The sequence below is a fragment of the Felis catus genome, chromosome D3, assembly GCF_018350175.1.
Source record: "Felis catus isolate Fca126 chromosome D3, F.catus_Fca126_mat1.0, whole genome shotgun sequence".
NCBI classification, from domain to species: Eukaryota; Metazoa; Chordata; class Mammalia; order Carnivora; family Felidae; genus Felis; species Felis catus.
This window is the reverse complement of record NC_058379.1, coordinates 37,432,030-37,456,468: the sequence shown is the minus strand read 5'-3', so window position 1 is coordinate 37,456,468 and position 24,439 is coordinate 37,432,030. Positions and strand designations below refer to the sequence as shown.

At 38.2% G+C, this 24,439-nt stretch overlaps 1 protein-coding gene across 23 annotated transcripts in view; it reads left to right on the top strand.

Annotated features, from left to right (window-relative positions):
* ARHGAP28 (Rho GTPase activating protein 28) overlaps positions 1–24,439 on the top strand; it is a 330,654-nt gene that overhangs the window by 53,126 nt on the left and 253,089 nt on the right. The window lies entirely within an intron of this gene.

Genomic DNA, 24,439 nt, shown 5'->3' with positions numbered 1-24,439 from the left:
TGCTCTTTGTAAAGGGGTATTTTCATGCTGGAAGACATAATTATTTTGTACTGACAGGTTATTCTTAAGTAGCAGTTGACGTATAGATGGCTTCAAAGATATACCCTCAGTATGCATTTAAAGTTCAGTGAGGACCTCAGGGAGGAAAAAGTGATATCTTTAAAATGTCATTAATTTTTTAAAATAATTCTTGTTTTGCAGTTTTATTGAGAGATCATTGTTATATGGCACTAAGTTTAAAGTGTACAATGTGATGATTTGACTTACCTATATTGTGAAATAATTGTCACAACAAGTTTAATTAACATCCATCATCTTGTATAGCTAAAAAAGAAAACAGCAAACGTGTTTTCAAAAATACTTTTAAAGATAAACTTCAGCCCAGTTTTCTTTTCTGGATTCTTTCTTCTGTCTACTGGACTTTCCTGTTTAGAGAAGGCAACTTAAACTCATCATGCCCTTGAAGGTGCCCTGCCCTCTCTCATCTCTGGGTCTGTATACAGAATAATACATACTAACATTTATTTAGTGCTTCCTATAAAGCTGGCACAGGTCCAAGTGCTTTACGTGAATTAAAGTCCCAAGGGTTTTACTCCTAGGAGGTAGGTACTATTTTGCTTCTCATTTTACAGATTGTGAAATGACCCAGAGGGTGAATAATTTGCCCAAGTGAAGTATAGTGGCCTCCCTCCAAAACCTCTGCTGCTGGTTTTTTGAAAACCGTGGTGGGACGCCTGGGTGACACAGTCGGTTAAGTGACTGACCCTTCATTTTGTCTCAGGTCATGATCTTCGGTTTGTGAGTTTAGAGCCCTACATTGGGCTCTGTGCTAATGGTGCAGAGCCTGCTTGGGCTTCTGTCTCTTCTTCTCTCTCCCTTTCCCCTGTTTGTGTGCCCGTACACACTATCTCTTACAATAAACATTAAAAAAAAATTAAAACAGGGGCGCCTGGGTGGCGCAGTCGGTTAAGCATCCGACTTCAGCCAGGTCACGATCTCGCGGTCCGGGAGTTCGAGCCCCGCGTCAGGCTCTGGGCTGAATGCTCAGAGCCTGGAGCCTGTTTCCGATTCTGTGTCTCCCTCTCTCTCTGCCCCTCCCCCGTTCATGCTCTGTCTCTCTCTGTCGCAAAAATAAATAAACGTTGAAAAAAAAAATTTAAAAAAAAAAAAAATTAAAACAAAGAAAATTGTGGTAAAATATACATACCAGAGCCTATGCTTCTTAACCATGACACTGTGCCCCGTTTCTGCGCACCCTGCTTCCCTTGCCTGAAGAGCCTTCTCCCCGTTCTTCTTCACCAGGTTAGGGCCTATCATCTTTGGTCTTTGGGTCACAGGTTACATTGTCCAGGAATCCTGCCTGGCTACCTTTTCCTTTTCTCTTCCATCCGGCACCAGGTTATTTCCTTTGTGCTCCTACTGAACCCAGAGCCCACTGCAACCCTCCATTTATTATTCCAAAAATAATTATGATGTTTCCTCTGTAGCTGCCCCCTGTCTCCCTAGATCTGGAGCCATTATCCTTATGATCTCAGTACCCAGCAACATGTCCTGTAAATATTTATGGGATGGAGGGAAGGGATGGCATGAAGTTTCTTCTTCAAAGTTGAAAAACAAAATAATTGACTCTGGTTATAAAACTGATTATAGAAGACAGTGTTGTATAAAGTAAGAAATAGAAAATGAACCCTGAAGAAACACAGGGAAATGATAATCAAGGTCAGGTTCCAGTTGCTTATATTTTCACTTGCCAGTTTAGCTTGTTAAAAAAACACAAACAAAAAAACCCAAAACACACAAAAATAAAAACACAACAGTCCCAGGCTGTGAATTGTGAATGAGAAAGGAAATGCTTTTGTTTTCTGCGCTGTAAAAGTAAAATTTCCATGACCTCATTGTGCGACAGTCCCTCTTTTTGGAGATAATATGTCTCCTGTTAAAATGCAGCATCTAATTTAGGGCTCAGTAGCCTGGGATGATTCAGAGGATATCAGAGACACACGTCTACTCCACTGGGCTGTCTGGAGTATCCACTGGTTCTCTGTGGGGGTGGCCCTGCCAGAACTAATAAGAGCAGCAACATAGATTGATTACAAAATACTAGAATGCTGTCTCTCTGTAATTGTCTAAATCATGCTTTTTGCTATTTAATTTTCTTTCCTGATTTTTGTTGGATTTTGTCTTTGAAATTCTCTAGGGTTATGAAGTTAATTGTCAATTGCTAAGACAAGAAGCCAATTTTCCTATTACAAAAAATAGCAAAGTCCCTTCCATTTTGAAGACATACCTCCAAAACTTAAAAAAATTCCAAGCATCTGGCAAATCCAACCTCATAAAATAGGGATTTAATTAGGAAGGATGGAGGGCTACATTTGTAGAACAGACCAATTTGATTATATTTTAACTATTAAATAGATTCATTTTCAGGGTGGTCATTCTTTATTGTAAGCATTTAATTGACATTAAATCATATTAAGAATTTAATTTTAGCTCCCTTTACAAATTGGCCAGTGCCCATTTACCTTTGGTAGACTAATAAGATTTCTACTCTGCCATGTTTTTTATTAATCCCCATTACTACTCTTAGAGGAAAAATATGAGTGGGGCCAAATGGAATTCTTCCCCTACTGAGTTCAGCAACCACTATTTCTGGAACTGTTTCAAAAGATTATGAATTCTATCATCAATTATTGTGTCCTCAGACACAAATTCAAACCAGGCAGCAGAACAGACCTTCCTACCTATTCTGATTGGCATCACACTGGCATCACAAGTCAGTAACAAACTGTTGCTTAATGTTCAGATTTCCTTCTGAGCTTTCTCTTGGTCCTCTTTCTCTAGTTTGCTCTCTCACAGTCTTTTCTGTCCACATCTGAAACCATTTGTGTCCTCCATTAACACAGACCTCATGTAGTATGACAGAGGTTCCAGACTCAGCAAAACCAATTGCTAAATCCACTTCAGCCACTGCACAAAGAGGACCATGTCTAAGCAGAAAAGACTGCTGTGAAACAGGCTCTAGAAACTTCTCATCTGGGGTGAGGTCAGTTCTTAGCCTGGGATTGCTGTGTGGTGACACACAGGCTTTGCCTCCTCTCAGCTCAAGAGCACAGCCAGGTAACAATGAGGTCGCTTGTTCCTCTCAACACTTTTTTATCATCTCTGGTCACGGTTCAGGAATGCGGAGGTTAGGCTCCTAAGAAATGCAGTCAGTGTCCTCGCACCAAGTTATGGGTTTATGTTTTTCCTCTTAATGTGCTCATAATCATTCAACTTATTTTTGTCTTCGCCCCAGTGATTGGTTACTTTTTTTTTTTCTGTTGTTGCTGTAAACACTCTACCTGGGAGTATTAGGTAAAAATAGAGCTCAGACCTTTCCTAATAAACCAGTAACTTTTGTATCTTACAAAAATGTCACTTAGTTAAGTGATTCTAAGTCTAGGCTATAATTTGAGAGGGGACAGAGAAATAAGGAACTGGTGCTATCTATGCGCCCAGTGGGAAATAGTACTTTTTTTTTTCTTTTTGAAAGAATGAGTCTTTGAAAGGAACTATGGAATATTTCTGCTTATTTTCAGTACAGTATTACAGTTGTGAAAGCTTAAAGTAAAAAAAAAAATACTTTGACATGAGAACGACTCTTCTTGTCTAATTAAAAATACCTTCATGTTAGCCTTTAAATTTTTTTTAAGGTATTCCTATGTTATCTAATGCAAAGTGACAATAGAATACATATGTTTCCAGTGAAGGAGAATTGAGATCAACTATATATATATATATATATATATATATATATATATATACACACACACATACATATATACATATATATATTTATATTATATATGTAATTATATAATATGTAAATATATATGTACATTTTCTGTTCCCTATCTGTATAATTGATTCAAGGGGATAATGCAATCTTATGATTTACCCTTATATTGTAAAGTTTCCCCTTGTTCTATAACTGCAGACCACAGTTGGAAGAACATCAGATATAAAGCCTCACATAGTTTGATGTTTGATTTGTGATTGACTCTTAAAAATCATTCTTAATAAAATAAATATTTTTAATTAAATTAAAAGGCAATATATGGAAGAATGGAATGGAATGAGTTGAGACATCTTATTTTTGTCCTGTTTTGAGTTCTGATGGTCTTCTCAGAAGCGTGGCTACTGCATCTTTCTCACTCTGTGGTCCGGTTTCATCTGGAAGCATTTCACTCGAGCATACTGATTTTTGTCGTAGTAGATTCTTTGTCCATAAAAGACAAAGAGGTTGCTGAAATTCTTCCAGGAGCCTAAGTATATAAAGATGGCACAAAGAACCATGCTCACTTTTCATGATAAAGATTTGGTCAAATTTGGGCCTAAATTAGCAAACTTGTGCTTAAGTATCACATCAGTGGCTCTAAAATATAAGCCACAATTGATTCTCTGTTTGCAATGATTTCATCTTTGTTCTTGATGTCTACTTATCTCAAATGAGACCATTTTCATAAAGGAGCAAGGTAACAGATAATTAGGAAGAAGTGACTGTTTAAAATATTTTTATAGAACGAAATATGTAATTTATCTTTGGCCCATGTGACTCTGAAACTGTAAATACTTTTTCTTTTTTACATCTTTAATGAACTCCACTTCTTCCTATTAAATGTGATCTTCAGACCTTATTGCAGTTTCTTCCAGAAGGGTACCACACATTCAAACCGCTTTTATAGAAAGCCCTTTAATGATATGTCATTATCATAGGGAGATTAAACCTGTCTTTGGATAACTGAGACCATTTAGTGGCGCTAAATCATGGTAAAAGCTACATTATAGGGAAATCAAAGATGAATACAGTTATGTGCTGGGTATCATAATCAGGGTAAGCTTAAAAACTGAGATCTGAAGAATCTTTGCTGGCTAAAAAAGGGAGAAAACTGTCATAAATTTCAAACCATTAAGCAGAATACAGTGGACAGTTGTCTTCCTCATACTAATTCACACTGGTGTGGAACAGCTTTCCAGAATTAGTGATTGGTTATACCCTCCACCATCTGTAACTATGTGGACTGAGACAACAGTAAAGTAATGGAATCCAGTGCCTCAGTTCAAGGGCAGGAATTTCCTCCCTTCTTTCTGCAGGTCAGTTTCCTAAGAATCTTCATAATCAATATGGTAAGTGAAGCCCAGAGGCTGGGGAGGTTTATTTGCCAGCTGAGTTTCTCAAGAAGATTATACCTCCGGGTGGATAGATGAATCTGACCCAAAGGGAAGGAGGTCAGGGAGTTTGCATAAGGGGACCATAAGTAAGTAGTTTTTTCGGAAAAATTTTAAGCAACATGGAGAAAGCATAGGCCTGCTAAGGCAGCTGCTGAGTCAGCAGCGTTATGGGAAGCATAATGTGAATGTGAGATTGAATAATGGCTCGTTTCCAAAAAATGACCATGGAGTCCTTAGGAAAGACATGTCATTAGGGTGGTTATCATAGAATAGAAAGTACTGGAATAAAGGCAGTCATTTGGCAGAAAGATTAGAGGGAAGTGAAGTGTTTGAAAGAAGAGGCAGAGAAATGGGAAGAGGTACCACTGAGTTCACAATGGTAAAAGCAACTGATTTTAGGATAAGACAATGAAAGAATCACAGTTATTAAAACCAAATGCAGCACTTGTCAGCTTTATGCAGATATTTCATCTAAGAAAATGAATAAAAGACACTTTAAAATTCATGTGGGGATGAATCAGATCCTGTAACATGTTAAGACAAGTTCGATAGCACACTCCATTTTATGAGCATATATGAATATAAGCTAGCATTTACAGAGATAACTTCATATAGCTTTAGGTTCATAGAAACTTTTTTATTATATATATTTTGAGATGGGGAAGAAAGGTGTTTGTTTTGTATTGGTTTTGTCTTTTAGAAGTTTTGGTGATAATCGGTAGTCCTAGTGAATTTTATAGGTAGAAATAACTAAGAGTAAGAATCTTGTTGAATGGAAAGCTTGGGGATGGGATCATACAATAAGAAAAAGATATACATGAAAACAGAATAAATGCTGGACAGCCATTTTGTTGTTGGGATATGCCAGTGGCTTCTGAAGTTGCTATAAAGAATAGCATGAAAAATAATGTAATAAAGAGATTGGATATAAATTTTATGCAGTTTGACTTGTTCCATTTACGCTGGTTGTGCATGAGTAGGATGACTATATATTTTACTGTCCATGTGGGACTGTTTGAAAGCAAAAGCAGGTGCTATGTAATCATGCCTGGCCAACAGGTATAAACTGGGGTTTTTCTGAGCAAACCAGTACATATGGTCACCCTAAGCCTGAATCCAAATAATACAAAATGTATCCCATGTTTTCTAAAATGAATATCATTCCTGGACAGCATTTGAGCAGTTTCTTTGTGTTGCCAATATACACTAGAAATATCAGTTAAATTAGTATGTGTCTCAACCATTACGGTTCATGTATTGATCACAAAAGAATTGGGGCATTTTGGCCACAAGTCACTGCTAATTTAACTTTCAGCCTCACCGATGCTGAAATAATCAACTATGTTAGGTTTGAAAGGAACGAATCTGGTGAAAGGTGAGACTGCTGGAACCAGGCTGCATGGGTGAGGAGCCTGGCTCTTCTACTGACTGTGGGACCTTGGCAAGTTATCTCGCCTTGCAGGGCCTCAGTTTCCTCACTGAGGATAGTTGTAGCATCTATTTCACGGACCTCTCGTGAGGTAAAGATATCAATGTAAGTAAAGACCTTAGAACATCAACTGCCACATAGTAAGATCTGTATAAGAATTAACAACTTCTCCCCTCATGAAACACCATTCAGGTTTTGCACAGTCCTTTGATCATCACTTCCTACTCTCCTTCCCTTTCCCCTCTCCGTGTTCCACCTTTTTATTTTTAAAGAATCAAAATGTTTATTTGCAAATGAAGGATTGAAGTCAGTCTTATACAACCATACTTGAAATATATTAGTTAATGTTACAGTATATCTTTTTCCCTTCTAGGTTACCCTGTTAGAAAAATCTAAATGTAATAAATGAAATAAAACACCATTTTTTACTATTTGTTCAGGATCCACAGCAGTCTGACCAAGCCTACACTTGTGGCTAACATAGAAACATCCCACTGAACTAGACACAAGACTTGTAAGAAATTCAGCTTTCTCAAATCAAAAGAACAGATACCTGAGCAACCATTATGATTGTCAAAATAATTTGATGAAAATGTTCTAGAATTAGATTATAGTTATGGTTGTACAACTTGTTAAATTTACTAAAAATATTGAATTGTACATTTAAAATGTGTGAATTTTATGATGTACAAATTATACTATGATAAGGTTAACTTCACAGATATAAATGTAAATATGTAAATATATATATAAAATACCTTCTGGGGACACAGGCCCAATGCCTGTATTCCATATAATATCACAGACACGGGGTCGTAGTCTTAACCTCCTCATCTTATCTGGAACATTTTGGCCTTGACTATGTGACACTGAAGTTTGCTTGGGGCTGTTGAAATTATTCCTTTTATTTAGAGATTGTACTGAAAAGAACTTTTCACCTATTTTTTCTTTCTCCTTGATTTATTATTCTAGCACAGTGGAAATACCCCATTGTAACTAACTTTTATTTTCTCCTGTTTTTCCTTTTTTTTTTAATTGAAAAATCATTGACAAACAATATGTATTGGTTTCAGGTGTACAACCTAGTGATGTGACATTTATATACATAAGAAATGTTCACCATGATAAGTCTAGTTATCATCTGTCACCATACAAAGTTGATACAGTATTATTGGCTGTATTCCCTATGTTGTACATTACATCGCTGTGTCTTAATTTATTGTATAATTGGAAGACTGTACCTCTTAATTCCCTTTACCTCCATTCCTTGCCCCTCTGGCAATCACTAGGTAGTTCTCTGTATCTATGAGTCTGTTTCTGTTTTGTTTTTGCTTTTGTTTGTTTTATTGTTTGATTTTTTATATTGCACATATAAGTGAAATCATATGGTTTTTGTTTTCCTCTGACATTTCATTTAGGATCATCTCCTCTAGGACCATCCATGTTGTCACAGATGTGTTGAAAACCTGAGTAATGAAAATAACTCTTACAGAAATATCTAGCATTAAAATATACTTTCTGATCCTTTATAGAGAATATTTCCTGTTTAATAGTTATCAGAATGGAAAATAGCAGTAGTTTTGGGGCGCTTGGAAAGTGATTAGTGGAGTGAGCCATTCTGTAACATGGTAAAGTTTGGAAAGCAGGAGAAAGCCCTGTTATGTATTCTGTGGAGATACATGGAGAAGATGGGGGACCAGAGCAGGATTGAAAGACAGGAAGGGAAACACATGGAGCAGAACCTAAAGAAGTCAAACGTCTCTAGAGGGATGCATCAGAAGCAGATGTAACGAGAGCAGAAACTTGGCCAGCATTGCATATTAGGAGTTAGGATTTGAGTTAGGAATCATAGGGACATATTGGTGATTAATACACAGCTTGGATTTATAACTATCTTTTTTTTAAATTTTTTTAATATTTATTTTTTGAGAGAGAGAGAGAGAGAGACAGAGCATGAGTGGGGGAGGGCCAGAGAGAGAGGGAGACACAGAATCTGAAGCAAGCCCCAGGCTCTGAGCTGTCAGCACAGAGTCCGACGCGGGGCTCAAACCCACACACTGTGGGATCATGACCTGAGCTGAAGTCGGATCCTTAGCCGACTGAGCCACCCAGGTGCCCCAGATCTACAACTGTCTTGATGTTACCCTAGGGAAGGAAAATTCTTACAGATTTGGTAAAAGATCATTTAAGTAGTGGTTGGTGTTCTACCTATTTATCCCATTGAATTAAAAATTAAGCAATTACAGAGGGGTGCCCGGATGGCTATATGTCATTGCATTGTAGGTTTGCTAGGAATGCTGTTAGAAGATTCAAAGTAAGAAATTCCTGTGTCAGGCTTAACTGTAATTGTATCAGATGAGAAATGGGAATGGGGTGGAATGCTTAAGATCCGTACATCGTAAGTAAGTTTGCTCTGTTCTCCTTTGATATAGGGCATAGAGTTGGCTCTAGATAGAGTCTGTTGCTTGCTTGCTTGCTTGCTTGCTTGCTTGCTTGCTTGCTTTTTAATATTATACCAGGAGGCAAGAAGGGAGAGAAGGGGAAATATAAATTATCTAGTTTTTCTCCTAGTTGGCTGGTCTAGTTAAAGATTTATAGGTAGACAGACCTGAAAATGAGATTTTATGGTATTTATGACTTTTTCTTTTGCCGTGTATCTGTCCACTGATTGTCTTAGATAAACAAGAGTTGTGGTCTTTAATCAGAGAAGATCAAAGGCAAAATAGGAAATAATAATTTATTTGTAAGAGTCAGGTAAGGCCTAAGACTGCTTTAGATTTGTTCTAAAATAATGTGGAAATTGGGTTTTTACTAAAGTTTTTTTTAATCATACTTCACATGTGACACTGTATAATGTAAGTTTGAATAAAATACTGGTTAAAATCAATTAAAATGTAACACTTAGCAAGCATGGAGTGTGCTTTTTCTTTTCAGTGCTTACTCTCTTTTCTTCTCATCTTTATGCCACCACTGATGCCTTATATATAATTTGAAAGGAGGCAAATTCAGATATCTTAGCAGATGTGGATTTAGTTCTTACTCTAATGCTTTTAGACACAATTACTTAAGTAAGTTTCACAAAGTTTTATTAAAGATTTGGTTGGCAAATTTGGAAAAAGTTAGATTTTTCAAAAAAGAAAAGCTTAGCAATGCACAAGGAAATTCTAATTCTCATTTAGAACATCCTGGTAGTGATCCTGGTAGTGATCAGTAAAAGCCCCACTTCGGATGGTCTCTATCGATTTGTACCTTTTTTGTACTATATATAAAGTTGTGATAACTATCCTCATTTCTGTGATTCTCTAATTTATTATTAAAATGTTGCTAGCTTTTACCAAGTCATCCTGTATGATTGATTAACTAAAATATATACAAATATTAAATATAATATATATAAAAGTAGATATAATTAATATATAAAATATACAAGTATGTATTCATTTATATAAATATTTAAAATACATAAAGTAAATATAAATATGTATGTATACATATATATAAATAAGTACAATATTAAAAATATCTAAATAGATGCATATTCAGAGCTTGAACTCTACAACGAGATTAAGAATTTTAAGTAACTCAGAGATGTTAATGGAACATCAGTCTTAAATGAGTGAAGGAACTGAAATTTACAATTCATCAATGACAGGAAATAAACGTGGAAATTACAAGAGCAAAAATGAAAAGTAAAAAATAGGTAACATTTGCACATGTTCACAGATTCTTAGCTATCTGACCTTGAAAAAAAATTAAAGCTAATACAGAGAGAGACTAGGATTTCACATTCAAGTGTAGAATTCCTCCTCTCAACAATAACCTGACTTTAAATCTCATGCACAAGTTGCTGCTCCCCATGGATTTTAAAGTCAGAATGTCCTGCAGTCAAACTTTTGGTCACAGGTGGTTGATTCTTTTTTCAAAAGGAGATTAATTAAGATTGCAATCAGAACTTTGTTTGGTTCAACAAGAAGTTATGCTAATTGTTGGTTCTTTTCTGGGAGAGAGACATCAGTATATAATCAGGAATTTTAGGGGTGTAAGAGGAACCTAGTATCAAAAGATTTGCAGAAGGAATTTACACAGAGGATTTACTATGCTAAAAGATGATGTGAATATTCTCTGCAATGGAATTATATCGTAACTATGTGTGCCCATGCAAGTTCAAACAGACAAAACTTTTGTGGAGAACTACAGCTTCCCCCCCCCCTTACAAATGTTCAGCATCTGTAAAATTTGGATAGCTGTAAATTTGCAGATGTGATTGTTTTCATCCTCCAAGTAAAATTTTTAACAGTTTTTTATACTGTGATTAAAAGTAAAAATAATAAATTTCATAAGAGAACTATTAGAGGCAAGATCTTATCCTAAATATAAGATTGTAATGTCCACCCCACCAAGAGAGTCTTAGGTCCAGGTCAGAAACAAACTCAGAATTCAGCAAGCACATAGTAAAATTATGTAGTATATTGATCATACAGTAAAATACTGAAAGTTAAATGCACAATTTCTGTGGAATTGTTTTAGAAAAGAATTTTTAAAACTAGTAAAAAGTTGATCTTTTACTGACATTTCTATTGTTTTAAAAACATTCAAAACACTTTCTAAGGTCACTGTCAGTTCCTTAGCAGTGTGAACGATTCCCAACTAGAAAAAGGGATTACTTTATTAAAGCAATAATTAGAGTTGATTTCAAATTTGTTATTATCCAAAACTGACCTGCATTTACTTTAAGTATTGCAGTAGAACTTTCCCTTTAAAACTGCTCTCACCATTACTATTTGCTTTACATTCTAATCTTTAATTTATATGAAGGGATTTGTTACAGTTAGTCTGGGTCAGTGACCGAGTGCGTTCAAAGGGATACAACACCGAAATGGGCCTTGTTCTTACTTGGATTCATTTCATGTTACTGATTGGACCTGGCAATTAAATGCATAAGTACTATATATCCATTTTAGGGGTCCTTAGGATATGGGAATATGCGTTCATGAGATTATACTTATGTTTCTGTCTACATCAACCTTTATTTTTCCGAGGTTAGACTGCAGACTTTAAAATGCATGGATACATGTACAAAAGAGTGCATACACTGTACAGTTTTATTCATATACTGTACAAAAATAGCCAAAACTCATTTATGGTATCAGAGGTCAAGATAGTGGTGTCCCTAGGGGTGGCAGCGAGGGCAGTTGGGGTGTGGAAGGGATGTGGTGCCATGGTTGAGTATCTCATTAAAGGCTCAGCTTCCTCGTTTGTAGGAAGGTGTTTGATAATATGTGTAGAGTTCTTGACACATCCTGTGCCGTATAATAAGAGTTTAATAAGCAACAGGTACTATCAACAGCCAGTGATCTCCTGGCAGTCCCATAGGTTTCTCAAATTCAGAATGTCTATTTGACTTTGTCATCTTCCTTCACCATCATCTACCCACCTCTTGGTACCATGGGAATCATTCTCCTTTCCCCCTGCTCCCCATCAATCACAAGGTCCATTGATTAGCTCTCCAGAGTGTCAGTTTCTTCCCCAAGGCATGTTCAAGCCATCAGTCTTTCTCACTTGTCTTATTTCAAATGTCTCCCCCCACAAACAAAACAAAACAAAACAAAACAAAACAAAATAAAACAAATGTCTCCCAGGTGCTCCCTCTGCCTCCAAAAAACTCCTTATAATGCAGACAGAATGATTTTTCTAAAATGGAGTTCAGTCATGCCACATACATGTACCTTACTTGAAATTCCAAAATGTTTTCCCACTTCCCTGAGGATAAAATCCCACTGCTTAATATATAAGCTCTCTTGTAAGGCCCCATGGCCTGATTTTTTTCTCCTTCCCTCTCTAGCTTCAGCTCTCGCTATTCCCTCTTTATAATCTATACTGTAAAAGGGTTTAGATTCACTCAATTTCTTTTCAACATGCTACACCATCCTCTTTTTTTTTTTTTTGAGAGAGAGAGAGAGAGAGAGAAAGAGAGAGAGAGAGAGAGAGAGAGAGGATGTATGCGAGCGTGGGAAGGGCAGAGGGAGAGGGAGAATCTTAAGCAGGCTCCATGCTCAGTGCAAAGCTCCATCCCAGGACTGTAATATTGTGACCTGAGCCAAAATTAAGAGCCACTTTAACCTACTGAGTCACCTAGGCACCCATATACCATCCTCTTTCAATTCATAGGTTGTTAGAAATAGTAACATTTCTAATAGTAATATTTATTTAATAGTAATATTTCTGTTAGAAACAGCCCTCTTCTCTGTGCTTCTCCCTGCCTTCCCCGCTGTTAAGGGCTGAACTGTGTTCCCCCAAATTCATATGTTGAGGTCCTAACACCCAGTACCTCAGAATGTGACTGTATTTGGAGATAGGGCTTTTAAAGAGGTAATTGAATTAAAATGGGATTATTCCAGTGGACCCTTACCCAGTCTGACTAATCTTACAAGAAGAGGAAATTAGGACACATAGTGGCACAGAGGGAAGACCACATGAAGACACAGTGAGAAGACGGCCATCTTCAAGCCAAGGAGAGAGGCCTCGGGAGAAATCAACCTGCTGACACTTTGATATTGGTCTTCTAGCCTCTCAGACTGTGAGAAAATACATTTCTATGTGAAAGCCACCCACCCTGTGGAACACTGTTATGACAGCCCTAGCAAAGTAACGTATCTGTAGTGAATCCACTCCCATTCTTCAGGACTTCAGGACTAAGCTTCGAAGCCACTTCATCTCAGACGTTGCCTGGGTTAGACTGGCTGCCCTTCCATGAGACACATCACATCAGGGGTGCATTGGACACTCACTGTGGGCCAGGCCCTGTTCACAGTGCTGTACCTGGTGCCACACATTTAATTCTCAGAACTACTTTAAGAGGGAGGTAGTTTTGTCATCCTACATTTACTGATGAGAAAACTGGGGAGGAGAGGAGCTATCAGCCATACACTCATGTACAAAAGACCCAGTCTCTTTTCTTCAGTTCTTGTCAAGGTAGAATAGTCTTAACACAAGTGTTCGAGTTTAACTCCAGTTTAGCTTTATTTACCTTATCATAGCGTTCGTCTAACATATTGCAAATACTTGTTTCATTTTCTTCTCTGCTAGTCTCTAAGTTCCAGGAGCACAACTCTGCCTGGACTTTTTCCTGCCAATCTGCTGGCCAGTGTCCAGCTCAGCGTGTGGCCTCCTGATATCTGTGGGATGCTCCCAGCTCCGAGACTGAGGCGAGTGGGCTGCTAGAGAGGTCCTGCGTGGCCTGCAGATAGGGAAGAAGAATGGCAGCGGTGCTCTTTTAGGAGGGAGAGAGGGTGAAGGGGCAGGGGTGTGGCTGAGAGGACTCAAGTGGGCATGGCGTCTTGTAACTTCTCCCTCTTCTTTCGCTACGGTGCTTGCAGTTCTGGCTCTTGGGGTCAGGGAAGGAAAGTATGAAAGCAGGCAATTATCAAGAAATATTACATATCCATTCTGTATCCCTACATCTGGTTGACTCTCCTTTGGCTGTTTTGTTCTTTTGAAACTTTAAAGAAAGTTTTCTTCAGAAATTTAGGATATGGGTGATAAAATCTAATTGTACGCAATTTAATTTGGAAAATCCATGGGAAGGGTCCACATAAACATAAAAGAGTGAGACTGAATAGCTGCAGTGAAATGAAGGGCAGAAAGCTCTGTTACTGAATGATTTGATGTTAGGAAAAAAAATACTGCAGATTGGCATGTTTTCTAGGATTTCACAAGCACGTCCTGTAATTCAGGGTCTGTTAACATTGGCAAATGAGCCTGTCTGTGTTCAGATCTGGGACCCCCGTAAGAGCTGAGCCAGGTTAGTTCAAAATTGAACTTTCAAGGTCTGAGAAACGTGTGTGTGTGTGTGTGTGTGTGTGTGTGTGTGTGTGTGTGTGTGTGTGTGTTTTGGTTTTGGGGGGGGGGGTTTGGGGGTGAATTTTTTTAAGCATTTAGTGTTGCCAATTAACAGGGATAGATAAGAAGGGTCTCTGCCCTCAGAGGGTTTTCAGTCTAGTGAAAGAGGCAGATGTGAGAGCAAATAAACTTAGTGGAGGAGAAAGGGGCTGGGGTAGAATATGGTCAGGACCTGGGGCACAAAGGAGGCAGCAAGCATTCCTACCTGGGGAAATAGAAGAGCTTTGCGGAGGCGGCGGCCTTTTGCAGCTGAGTGCTTGAGAGAAACACGTGAAACAAATACAGTTCCACTTAGAGGTGAAGCTCATCATTTCGCACAATTTTGGGGGCACATATAGAACTTCTCTGAGAAAAAGATCATTATCAAAAGTGACTTTCTAAAAGTTAATACTGCTGGAATCCAAGTATACCTACTTTTTAACACTAAAGTTTATTTTTATTGTATTCTTGGTGTGACTTCATTTTATTTATTTACTTCGATTCAGTAATTCAGTTCAACATTTATTGAACACTTACTTTGTGCCACATACTGTTCGAGGCTCTGGTATACACACAGGTAAGTGTCTTGCCCTCCAGCTCATAATCTCAAAGAGAGACAAGTATGTAAATAAGTCATTTAGAATACAGGTGTTAATGGTACCCAACAGTAAGTGTTTAACTCTGAATAGTGAGAGAAACTGGTAAGATAGCTTGGAGATTTAGTAAGATTTTGGTAGGGTTTTGAAGGATAAATGAGATTTCGAATTTTAAAAAGAAACAGAAAAAAGAAAACCTGAGCATTAACTTTTAAATTCAGTGTTTATGGAGGATTGTTTATATAGCATATCAAATATAATAAATGTTTAGACTAACCTACTATACTTATCTGTACTGCAACGTATGTGACACAAGACAGGCATTTTTAGGTCTATTGTATTTATAGAGAATCTGCAAAAAAGCATAGTTTATTAATATCATCTGTATTGTCTTAGTCTTTTTATATCCAGATCAATAAAACAATAATTTAGGAAGAAGTAAGATTTTAAAAGATTTCCCCAGGGGGTGGGAGTGGGTAACATCTCTGCTGAAAGCATTTTTGTGTACCTGTTATTTTAGTGAATTTTGGTAGGACCTTGTCAGGGCACAGGGAATTTTGTGTTCTTCCCCTTAGGACTTTCCGATTAGAAAGGCATGACAGAGGGGGGCGCCTGAGGGCTCAGTTGGTTGAGTGGCCCACTTCAACTCAGGTCACCATCTCTCAGTTTGTGGGTTCAAGCCCGCATCGGACTCTGTGCTGACAGCTCAGAGTCTGGAGCCTGCTTCGGATTCTGTGACTCCCTCCCTCTGTACAGCTCCCCCACTTGCACTGTCTCTCTCTTTCTCTCAAAAAATGAATACACATTAAAAAAAAAAAAAAAAGCCATGACAGAGGATCTTACTTTTGCTGATTGAAAAAAAGAAGACATTTAGCTTAGGTGAAATGCAGAGTTTCAGACAAAGAGAAAGCTTAACAGTGTCTACTTACCATGTGTGCTAGTGGAAAACAAAACACTTATCTTTTCATTTCCCACAAAACAGGTAACTTCCTCTGCTTTCCATGAATATAGATGTAATACAGGAATTGAAATACCAGTTTAACTTACATACAAAGTAGCTTTCTAGAAAAGGAGCATTTATATTTTACTAGCATCTCATCACCATCTTTACCCAAAGATGAGTCTTTTTGTTATTTTCCCAGCATGCATCACAATGCAGTTCTATATTCAGACTCACACAAAATTGAAATAAAGCTCTTTAGTAAATTAATGGCTTGTATTCATTCACCACTCAACAAATATTTCTTGTCAGGCCCTCTTCTCAGTACTGAAGGTATAGTAGTATACACAACAAAATAGGTGATAATTTTCTGCTCTCATGAAGCTCACGTTCTAGGGGCAGAAAATACGTGAAATAAACAAGTTACGTTTTAGTATGTAGTGTGTTGTGATACATGAACATAGTGGGGGGGAAATAAAGGAGGGACAAAGGAAAGGGGTGCCAGGAGACCTGGATGATGAGGGGTTGTTGCAGTTTAAAATGAGGTGGGAGGGGCGCCTGGGTGGCGCAGTCGGTTAAGCGTCCGACTTCAGCCAGGTCACGATCTCGCAGTCCGTGGGTTCGAGCCCCGCGTCAGGCTCTGGGCTGATGGCTCGGAGCCTGGAGCCTGTTTCCGATTCTGTGTCTCCCTCTCTCTCTGCCCCTCCCCCATTCATGCTCTGTCTCTCTCTGTCCCCCCCCCAAAAAAAAAAAAAATGAGGTGGGAGGGAGAGATTTACCAAGGAAAAGAATTTGAATTTAGATCTGAAGAAGACCTAATCTGCTGGAGGGAGCAGCAAGTGCAAAGGCCCTAGGGTGCCTTTTTTTTCCCCTCCAGGAAATAGCAAGAAGGCCAGTTTTACTGGAGTGGAGAGAATAAGGCAGCATATAGCAAGAGATGATGTGAGAGAGGTAATGGCAGGTCAGATCAGATTGGGCCATTTGAAGAACTTTTATGTATAATCCTTTGGTCTAGATATTCATCTATTTACCAAACTATATTGAACATCTATTTTGTTATCAGGGATTATATGAAGCAGTGGGGATGCAATAGGTTTGTAATACTTGACTTCAGATGTGATACTTGCTTGCAAGTAGTTTATGTTAACAGCAGAGAATTTCCTTAATAATACATGTATTGAGCATTTATGTGCCAGGCATTACCTGAAAGACTTATGTATATTAACTCCTTTAGTATTCAAAGCATTCCTACAATATAGGTACTGTTACCTATGGCTGGGGAAACTAAAGCACACCAAAGTCAAGTGGCTTGCCAGGTTTACGTGGCTAGTCATCAGCAGTACTAGGTTTCAAACCCAGGGAGTCTCACCCCAGAGTTCAGCCCTTGACCATGATGTAAAATCTAGTCTTCCAAAAGAAGCAGACCACCTCTTACGGAGATGCCCATCTGAGGCAGGAGAGCCATGGCAGTGTGGGTGTGGTGCCAGCTTTGGAGTCTGACCTATCTGAGGGGGTACTCTGACTTCCCCTTAGATTTACATAGGCAATTCACATAACCCTTTTACCCTCAGGTTTTCTATTCCTTACAAACAAGGAGAATAACATAACGCTATAAATGTACTTTATGGGTAGATTGTCAAAATTTAATTAGAGAAATGGGAACCTGTAGCATGGTGTTTGGCCCAATCTGGGAACTCAGTAAATATTTGTGTTCTCCCCTTTCCCTTTCCATAAGTCAAATAACATCATCCAGTGATGACACGTTCCTTGCAGGTCTTCTCTTCAAAGAGAACACCCGAGCAAGTGTGATTGTTCTTGTCATATGGATGGGTTTACAGAACGAGGTTGTGTAGATAGATGTGTAGCATCGTTTTCTCATTCTAAGATATGGGGATTGTTAAGTTTTGTGTTTAGAGCTGAATTGGTGTCTTTCCGGAAACCAGGCATCTGTGCCTGACACAGCTCTACCCTTGCTTCCCTGTCAATGTAACACCTTCTCACAGGCTCTTACTGTGCTGCTTGCAGATGCACTGGTAGGCTTGGGAGTGTGCTACTGTATTATTAGAGAGGCTTTTCATCCCGGCAAGTTGACCTGCTGGCCAAGAAGCTCACAGAGCCATGTTACTGTTTCCTCATGCTATATTTTTCCTGATTCGGTATATTATACCCCCCCACACACAGAAAAATCATTTCCAGGAGTAGAAAACTTGTAGAAATATAAATTCCTGCCATGTGAAAGCAGGGGTAGTAAACTGGCACAGAGAGAGATTACTCATCAGTTTGTACAGCAGCAGAGGTTAGCTGTCTATTCCTGTACCTCGAACATCATCGGAAGCCTAGCTGTGTAATTCTGGGAAAATTACTTAACTTTTCTGTGCCTCATACGACATCAGAAGCCTAGCTGTGCAATCTTGGGCCAATTACTTAACCTCTTTGTGCCTCTTACAGAGTCAGAAGCCTTGCTATACAATTCCTCCTCTGTAAAATGATGTTATTAATAGTATAATCTCATAGGGTAGTACCAAGGATGAGATTAGTTAGTATATGTGAAGCGCTTAGAATGCTAATTGGCACCTAGCAAACATCGAAAATGTTTTACTATTGCTATCATTATTTTAAGTCCAGCATGGCATCTTGATTGTACATGTCTCCCTATGAAAGTCTAGACTAGAAAGTTTGGCTTCCTAATAGAAGAAACATCAACACTTGAGAAAAATAAAAGTAGTTTCATTTATTAATGGCCACTAATGATCAAAACTAAAGACATAATCTAGTAGGTACGGCATATAACTCACATAACTTGTAAATGGAAAATTGTGCTTCAATTTGTTGTTCTTCCCTTGTTGAATATATATCGATATTATAGTGTATATGTTATAAAATATAAACAATAAAGGCTTTGCTCATAGGCTGCATTGTTTGTTTCTTGTAGAAGAATTACCAAAGTCTATTGTTTACAACCGAAGCCTACCTAAGAGCTGTGGAAAATGGGCAATAAAATCAAGCTTTAGTGGAAGTACAACATAAAAGCGACAATCATCCTGTGACTTAATGCCCTCACTACGTAGTTGAGTTAATAGTCATTGGCACATAACTGCTAATAGTCAAAGCTGGCTGTTCACAGCTTACTGTAAACAAGAACTATTTGCTGTCCTGGGTTTAGAGCACATTTCCTCTGACAATCATTTTGCTTCTTTTGTTCTCAGTATTCATTTGGGACCATTTGTGTTGTCAAGGAAGCTCTAGTTTCACTTCCAGACTTTTATTCCAAAGAGATGAGTTGGTATCTTTGATATGTATTAAAACTCATTTTAAAGCTTGCTTGTAATTAAGGGTATTAGCTAATTAATAATTTTGCACTGATTATGCAGGTACTATTACTTTAGTAATATACATTCACCTTTCATTTCCCTCTCCTGCTATACCTGTTACTGTGAGGTGTCTTTTGGGTTTTTTACCCTTACTGGCAGAAGGACTGAATTGAAGATAAAAATCTGTCAGCATTTGCCAGCCGAAAAAGCTGAAGTTATGACACTGGTGAGGCTGGTTTTCTTTTGCTCATGAATAAATCACTGCCATATGGAGAGTGCAATAAAATCATGAGTCAGTATTCAAAATGTTACTGTTAATAGAAGGACCATTGCAAGACAGAAAAGACAGAAGCAGTAAGTTTTGAGCAATAGCTAGTATTTCCTTTGATCTCTTTGTCTCAGAGATTAAACTTGAAGTTTGTCTAGAAATGGCACTAGAATAATTCTTTTATTTCAGCAAAAACAGTTAAAATTGGGTTGTTCAACCAAAATTGTACCAATTTCATCTTACAGTGAGGTCTTGTTTAATTAATTATAATACGGTAACTTGGCTGCCTCTCTCTGGCTCCTCCCACCCTTCTGATCCTCCTTAATCCTACTCATCTTTTCTTACTTTCATGTCGCTTACTGTCTTCTTAACTACTACGTAACCTACTTATTTCTTGTCTTTATCATTTTTATCTGCATTACTAGAGTTAAACTCTCTGAGGGTGAAGGTCTTTTCTTGTTCACTAATGAATGTCAAGAATCATGTCTGAGAATCATACCTGGCATATAATGAAGTACTCAGTAAATATTTGTTTGATGAATGAAAATTATGCCTAAGTCTTCTCTTTGCATAAAGTCATTTTTACTGCATGTTAAAAGGAACTGTGTTATATACTACACTGTATATTGGAAGACTCATGGGAATTATTTTCATTAAGATTTCCATGCTTCTCGTAGTGTACTTGTACAAAAAAAATCTTGAGGAGGCAATAATAAAATTCCGCTTAAAGTTATCTTTAATGGCTTCCCATTGTTTATGGATAAGGACTGAAACCCTTCCCGTGCCGGAAGGTTCACATCTCCTGGCCATATCCACCTTTCCAGCTCCGTCTGTGCTCGTGCCATTTCTTCAAGCTGCTCAGATGCCCCACGCTCCCCACTGCCGCATTTGTCCTGCCTGTACTGTTCTCCTGGCCATCAACCTCACCACCCTGTGCACTAGTTGGATCCTACTCATGTGGCCAATCCCAGCTCAGGCAGCTTTTCCTCAGGGAAACCTTCACTTGCAATGACGTTTATCACCCTTTTTTAATTGCAGCCGTATGATTGGCCTCCCTTTCAGAGAGCAGTCTTGAAAAGGGCTGAGAATGTCTGTCTTTGCTGCTCATTATATCTCTTGTCTTCACCACAGGGCCTGGTACCTGGTAGATTCTTAAGGACATTTGTTGAATGAAGGAATGGTTTCTCCTATGTCAGCACTAGACCAATCTGAATGAAGCATGCCTTTGTTAGCTGAGATTCTACTTAGGCCCGAGGATGAATTTACTCTCCATTTCCTTCTCCTTAGCCTCTCTCTCTCCCTCCCTGCCATCCCTGCCCCCACTGTGTAAAGCTGACTGAAAAATTGCCTTAATCAGTTATACTGCCATTATTACTACTTAATAGAACTAGAACAAGAAAATGTGGAAATCAGATAAGTCGGTATTTCTGAAGAAAGGCACTTTATAAATAAAAGGCTTATGTTGTTTTGTGTTTATGGGTCGTATGTAGCCTAATTGGACAAGACAACTACCCTTGATACTAAGATAGAAACCTCTGTGATAGAGCAATTACCTACAAAGATCAAGTCCATTGCTAAACTACTACAATCTGGCATTATTGCCACTATGGGAAGATTTCTCATTTGCAAAAGACAAATGTTGATGTATAAAAAATAGTCGGAATGGTGACTGGCTTTACCTCGATGTTCAATAGGATCAATAACATTGGTTTCTGTCAGCATTTTTCTTCTTAAAATACCCATCGTGTAGCAATCTAAATGGGCATTTATGGATTTAATCCATTTTGTTTTACTATTTGTTGGAAGTTCTATGAAATGAACTGCATGGTGTGTGTGTATTGAGGAGTGGTTAATGGGGAGTCACTTAGCTAAGAGTGATTCTAACTGTTGGCCGGGATCTGAATCTCACCATGACTGTATATTTTCTGCTTTTTGAGTGTGTAGAAACTTACCTGAGAGTGTGGGGGATAAAGGTAAACAGGAAGTGAAGCTGTTCTTAGTCAGAAAGTAAAATTCTGCATTAGTTTACATACACATGATATAAATAAGCCCACTATGAAATTTTTTTTAAACAGGAGAAAAATCTAATTTCATTCATATCGGGAGTCCACACAGACACGAAGTTCCCACTGTGAATGTTTTAGAATGAACAGAGTGATGTTTGACCATTTCAGTAAATCTTTAAGTGAAAAAGAAAAATTCAGTGAAACTAGTGAAACTTGAAAAGTTTATTTGTGATATGAGGATAAGAAGTGTAAGTTGTAAGATAGCCATCTGCCTGTGAAAAACATTTTTATATTAGCAAATTTGGGTATTCAGGTAGATCTCCAGAATATACCTGAAGAAGAGTCTACTATATAATCTACTATCTTAATCACCCATTGCTTTAGCAACTGAAAAGGAAAACAAGTAAAGCTAATACTGATTCTTAGTCATAAAGTGAGTTTGACTCCGTGCAATAGCGATGTTTACATCTGTGCTAAGGGAAAATTGAAAGTAACTTCAAGACTTCCACCATATACACAGATAGGATAAAGCACCATTAATCTTTGCCATCAGACTGTTCCTAATCACCACAGGAATAGCTCGAGACAATAAACTGTGTCTTAATAGAGAGGCCTGAGCGCTGAGTTCACAAGAGGATGTCTCCTTTCCCTGCTATAATCAAGGGGTTCCTAGCCAGGGACTAAGCTGGCCTTGGCGTTTTGCAGTAGCCTGTTCATCTTCAGAAGCTTCAAGGCTCTACCTTCTGAGGTTGCAGTGTGCTCTCTGACCAACTGGGTATGAACGATATACTAGCCCACTGAATGAGCTGAGACCCTTAGATCCTGTTTCCAAGCCTGCCTTGGAATTCAAATCAATCATAACTTCTTGTAAGGTCACTCTGCATGCTTTGTCATTAGTTTTTCTATATTATCAACAAAGGGTATTTAAGATGTCACTTTCATAGAATCGCTATGCCTAATCAATTCAAGTCTGCAAGCAATTATTTGACTAACTACATGTTATAGCCCAACCTAGTTGCTAAAAAATGGTAGCATTAGAGATTGTATTGGGGTGCCTGGGTGGCTTGCTTTGTTAAACGTTCACCTTCAGCTCAGATCATGATCTCACAATCTGTGAGTTTGAGCCCTGTGTCAGGCTCTATGATGATAGTTCAGAGCCTGGAGCCTGCTTCAGACTCTGTCTGTTTCTCTCTCTCTCTCTCTCTCTGCCCCTCCCCCACTCACACTCTGTCACTGTCTCTCTCTCTCTCAAAAATAAATAAACATTAAAAAAATAAAAAATAAAAAGAAATTGTAGGCACTATAGGGCACCTGGATGGCTCAGTTGGTTAGGCATCTGACTCGATTTCGGCTTAGGTTATAATCTCACGTTGTGAGATTGAGCCCACTTCTAGCCCTGAGCTGGGTGTGGAGCCTGCTTAAGATTCTTTCTCTCAGTCTCCCTCTCCTTCTGCCCCTCCCCTGCTCTCTCTCCCTCTCTCTCTCTCAAAAAAAAAAAAAAAAAAAAAAAAAATTGCAGGCACTTGCTGTGTACCAGCCATTTTATTGCATCATCTTAGCCAGTGTAACAATGTATTTAACCAGGAGGGTCTGTACTATTGAGTTCAAATCAAATGACCAGTGTAAATGTAAGTCTTTATCTCCAACAGAAGACTTACAGTGACATAAAAAATATGGGGCGCCTGGGTGGCTCAGTCGGTTGAGCGTCCGACTTCGGCTCCGGTCATGATCTCGCGGTCTGTGAGTTCGAACCCCGCATCAGGCTCTGTGCTGACCGCTCAGAGCCTGGAGCCTGTTTCAGATTCTGTGTCTCCGTCTCTCTCTGACCCTCCCCCATTCATGCTCTGTCTCTCTCTGTCTCAAACATAAATAAATGTTAAAAAAATTTTTTTAGAAAAAATATGACACAACGGTAGTACTGCTGTAGACATTAGCAGTCAGATACGAGATGTCATCAGCTAGTACTAGATTTGGTTTCTCTTGTTTTGTGGAGGATTTCTGTGTTTGTGTTTGTGAACAGTGTTGGTCTGTTGGTTTTAGATTTTGTCATGTCTTTGTATGGGTTTCCTATCAGGAGAATTCTGATTGCTTACAGTGGATTGAGACGAGTTCCCTGTACCTCCCATTTCCTGTGCAGGTTTGGTATTTTTTCATTTTTAAATGACTTTGTGAGGCCGTCTAGGCCTGGAGCTCTCTGTGGCAGGCTTCTAAATTATGAATTCAGTTTCTGTAACAAATATGGGCAGGTTCCATTTCTTCTGCTGTCAGTTTTAGTAATTTATATCTTTTAGGGAATTTGTCCATTGTATGTAAGCTGTTGAATTTCTTGGCCTATGATTGTTTATAATATTCCATTATTTTTCATTTGCTATCTGTAGGATTTTTAGGATAATCCTCTTATTTCCTCCACAATTCTGGTAATTTATGTCTTCTTTCCTTTTTTATTGATGAAATTCCTACAAATTTACCTGTTTCACTCCTCTTTTCCAAAACCCAGGTTTTAAAAAACTTATTTTCTCTATTTTTTTTTACCTGTTTACTCTTTGTTTCTGTAATTTACATTCTTAATTATTTCTTTGATTTATTTGGGGCTTAACTTTTTCTTCTTTTACTAGGTTCCTAAGATGGAAGCTTAGATCATGGATTATTGACTTCTTTTATTTGTTTGTTTGTTTGTTTGTTTGTTTGTTTATTTAGAGAGAATGAATCCCAAGCAGGCTCCACACTGTCAGTGTAGAGCCCCACATGGGGCTTGATATCATGAACCATGAGATCATGACCTGAGCTGACATCAAGAGTT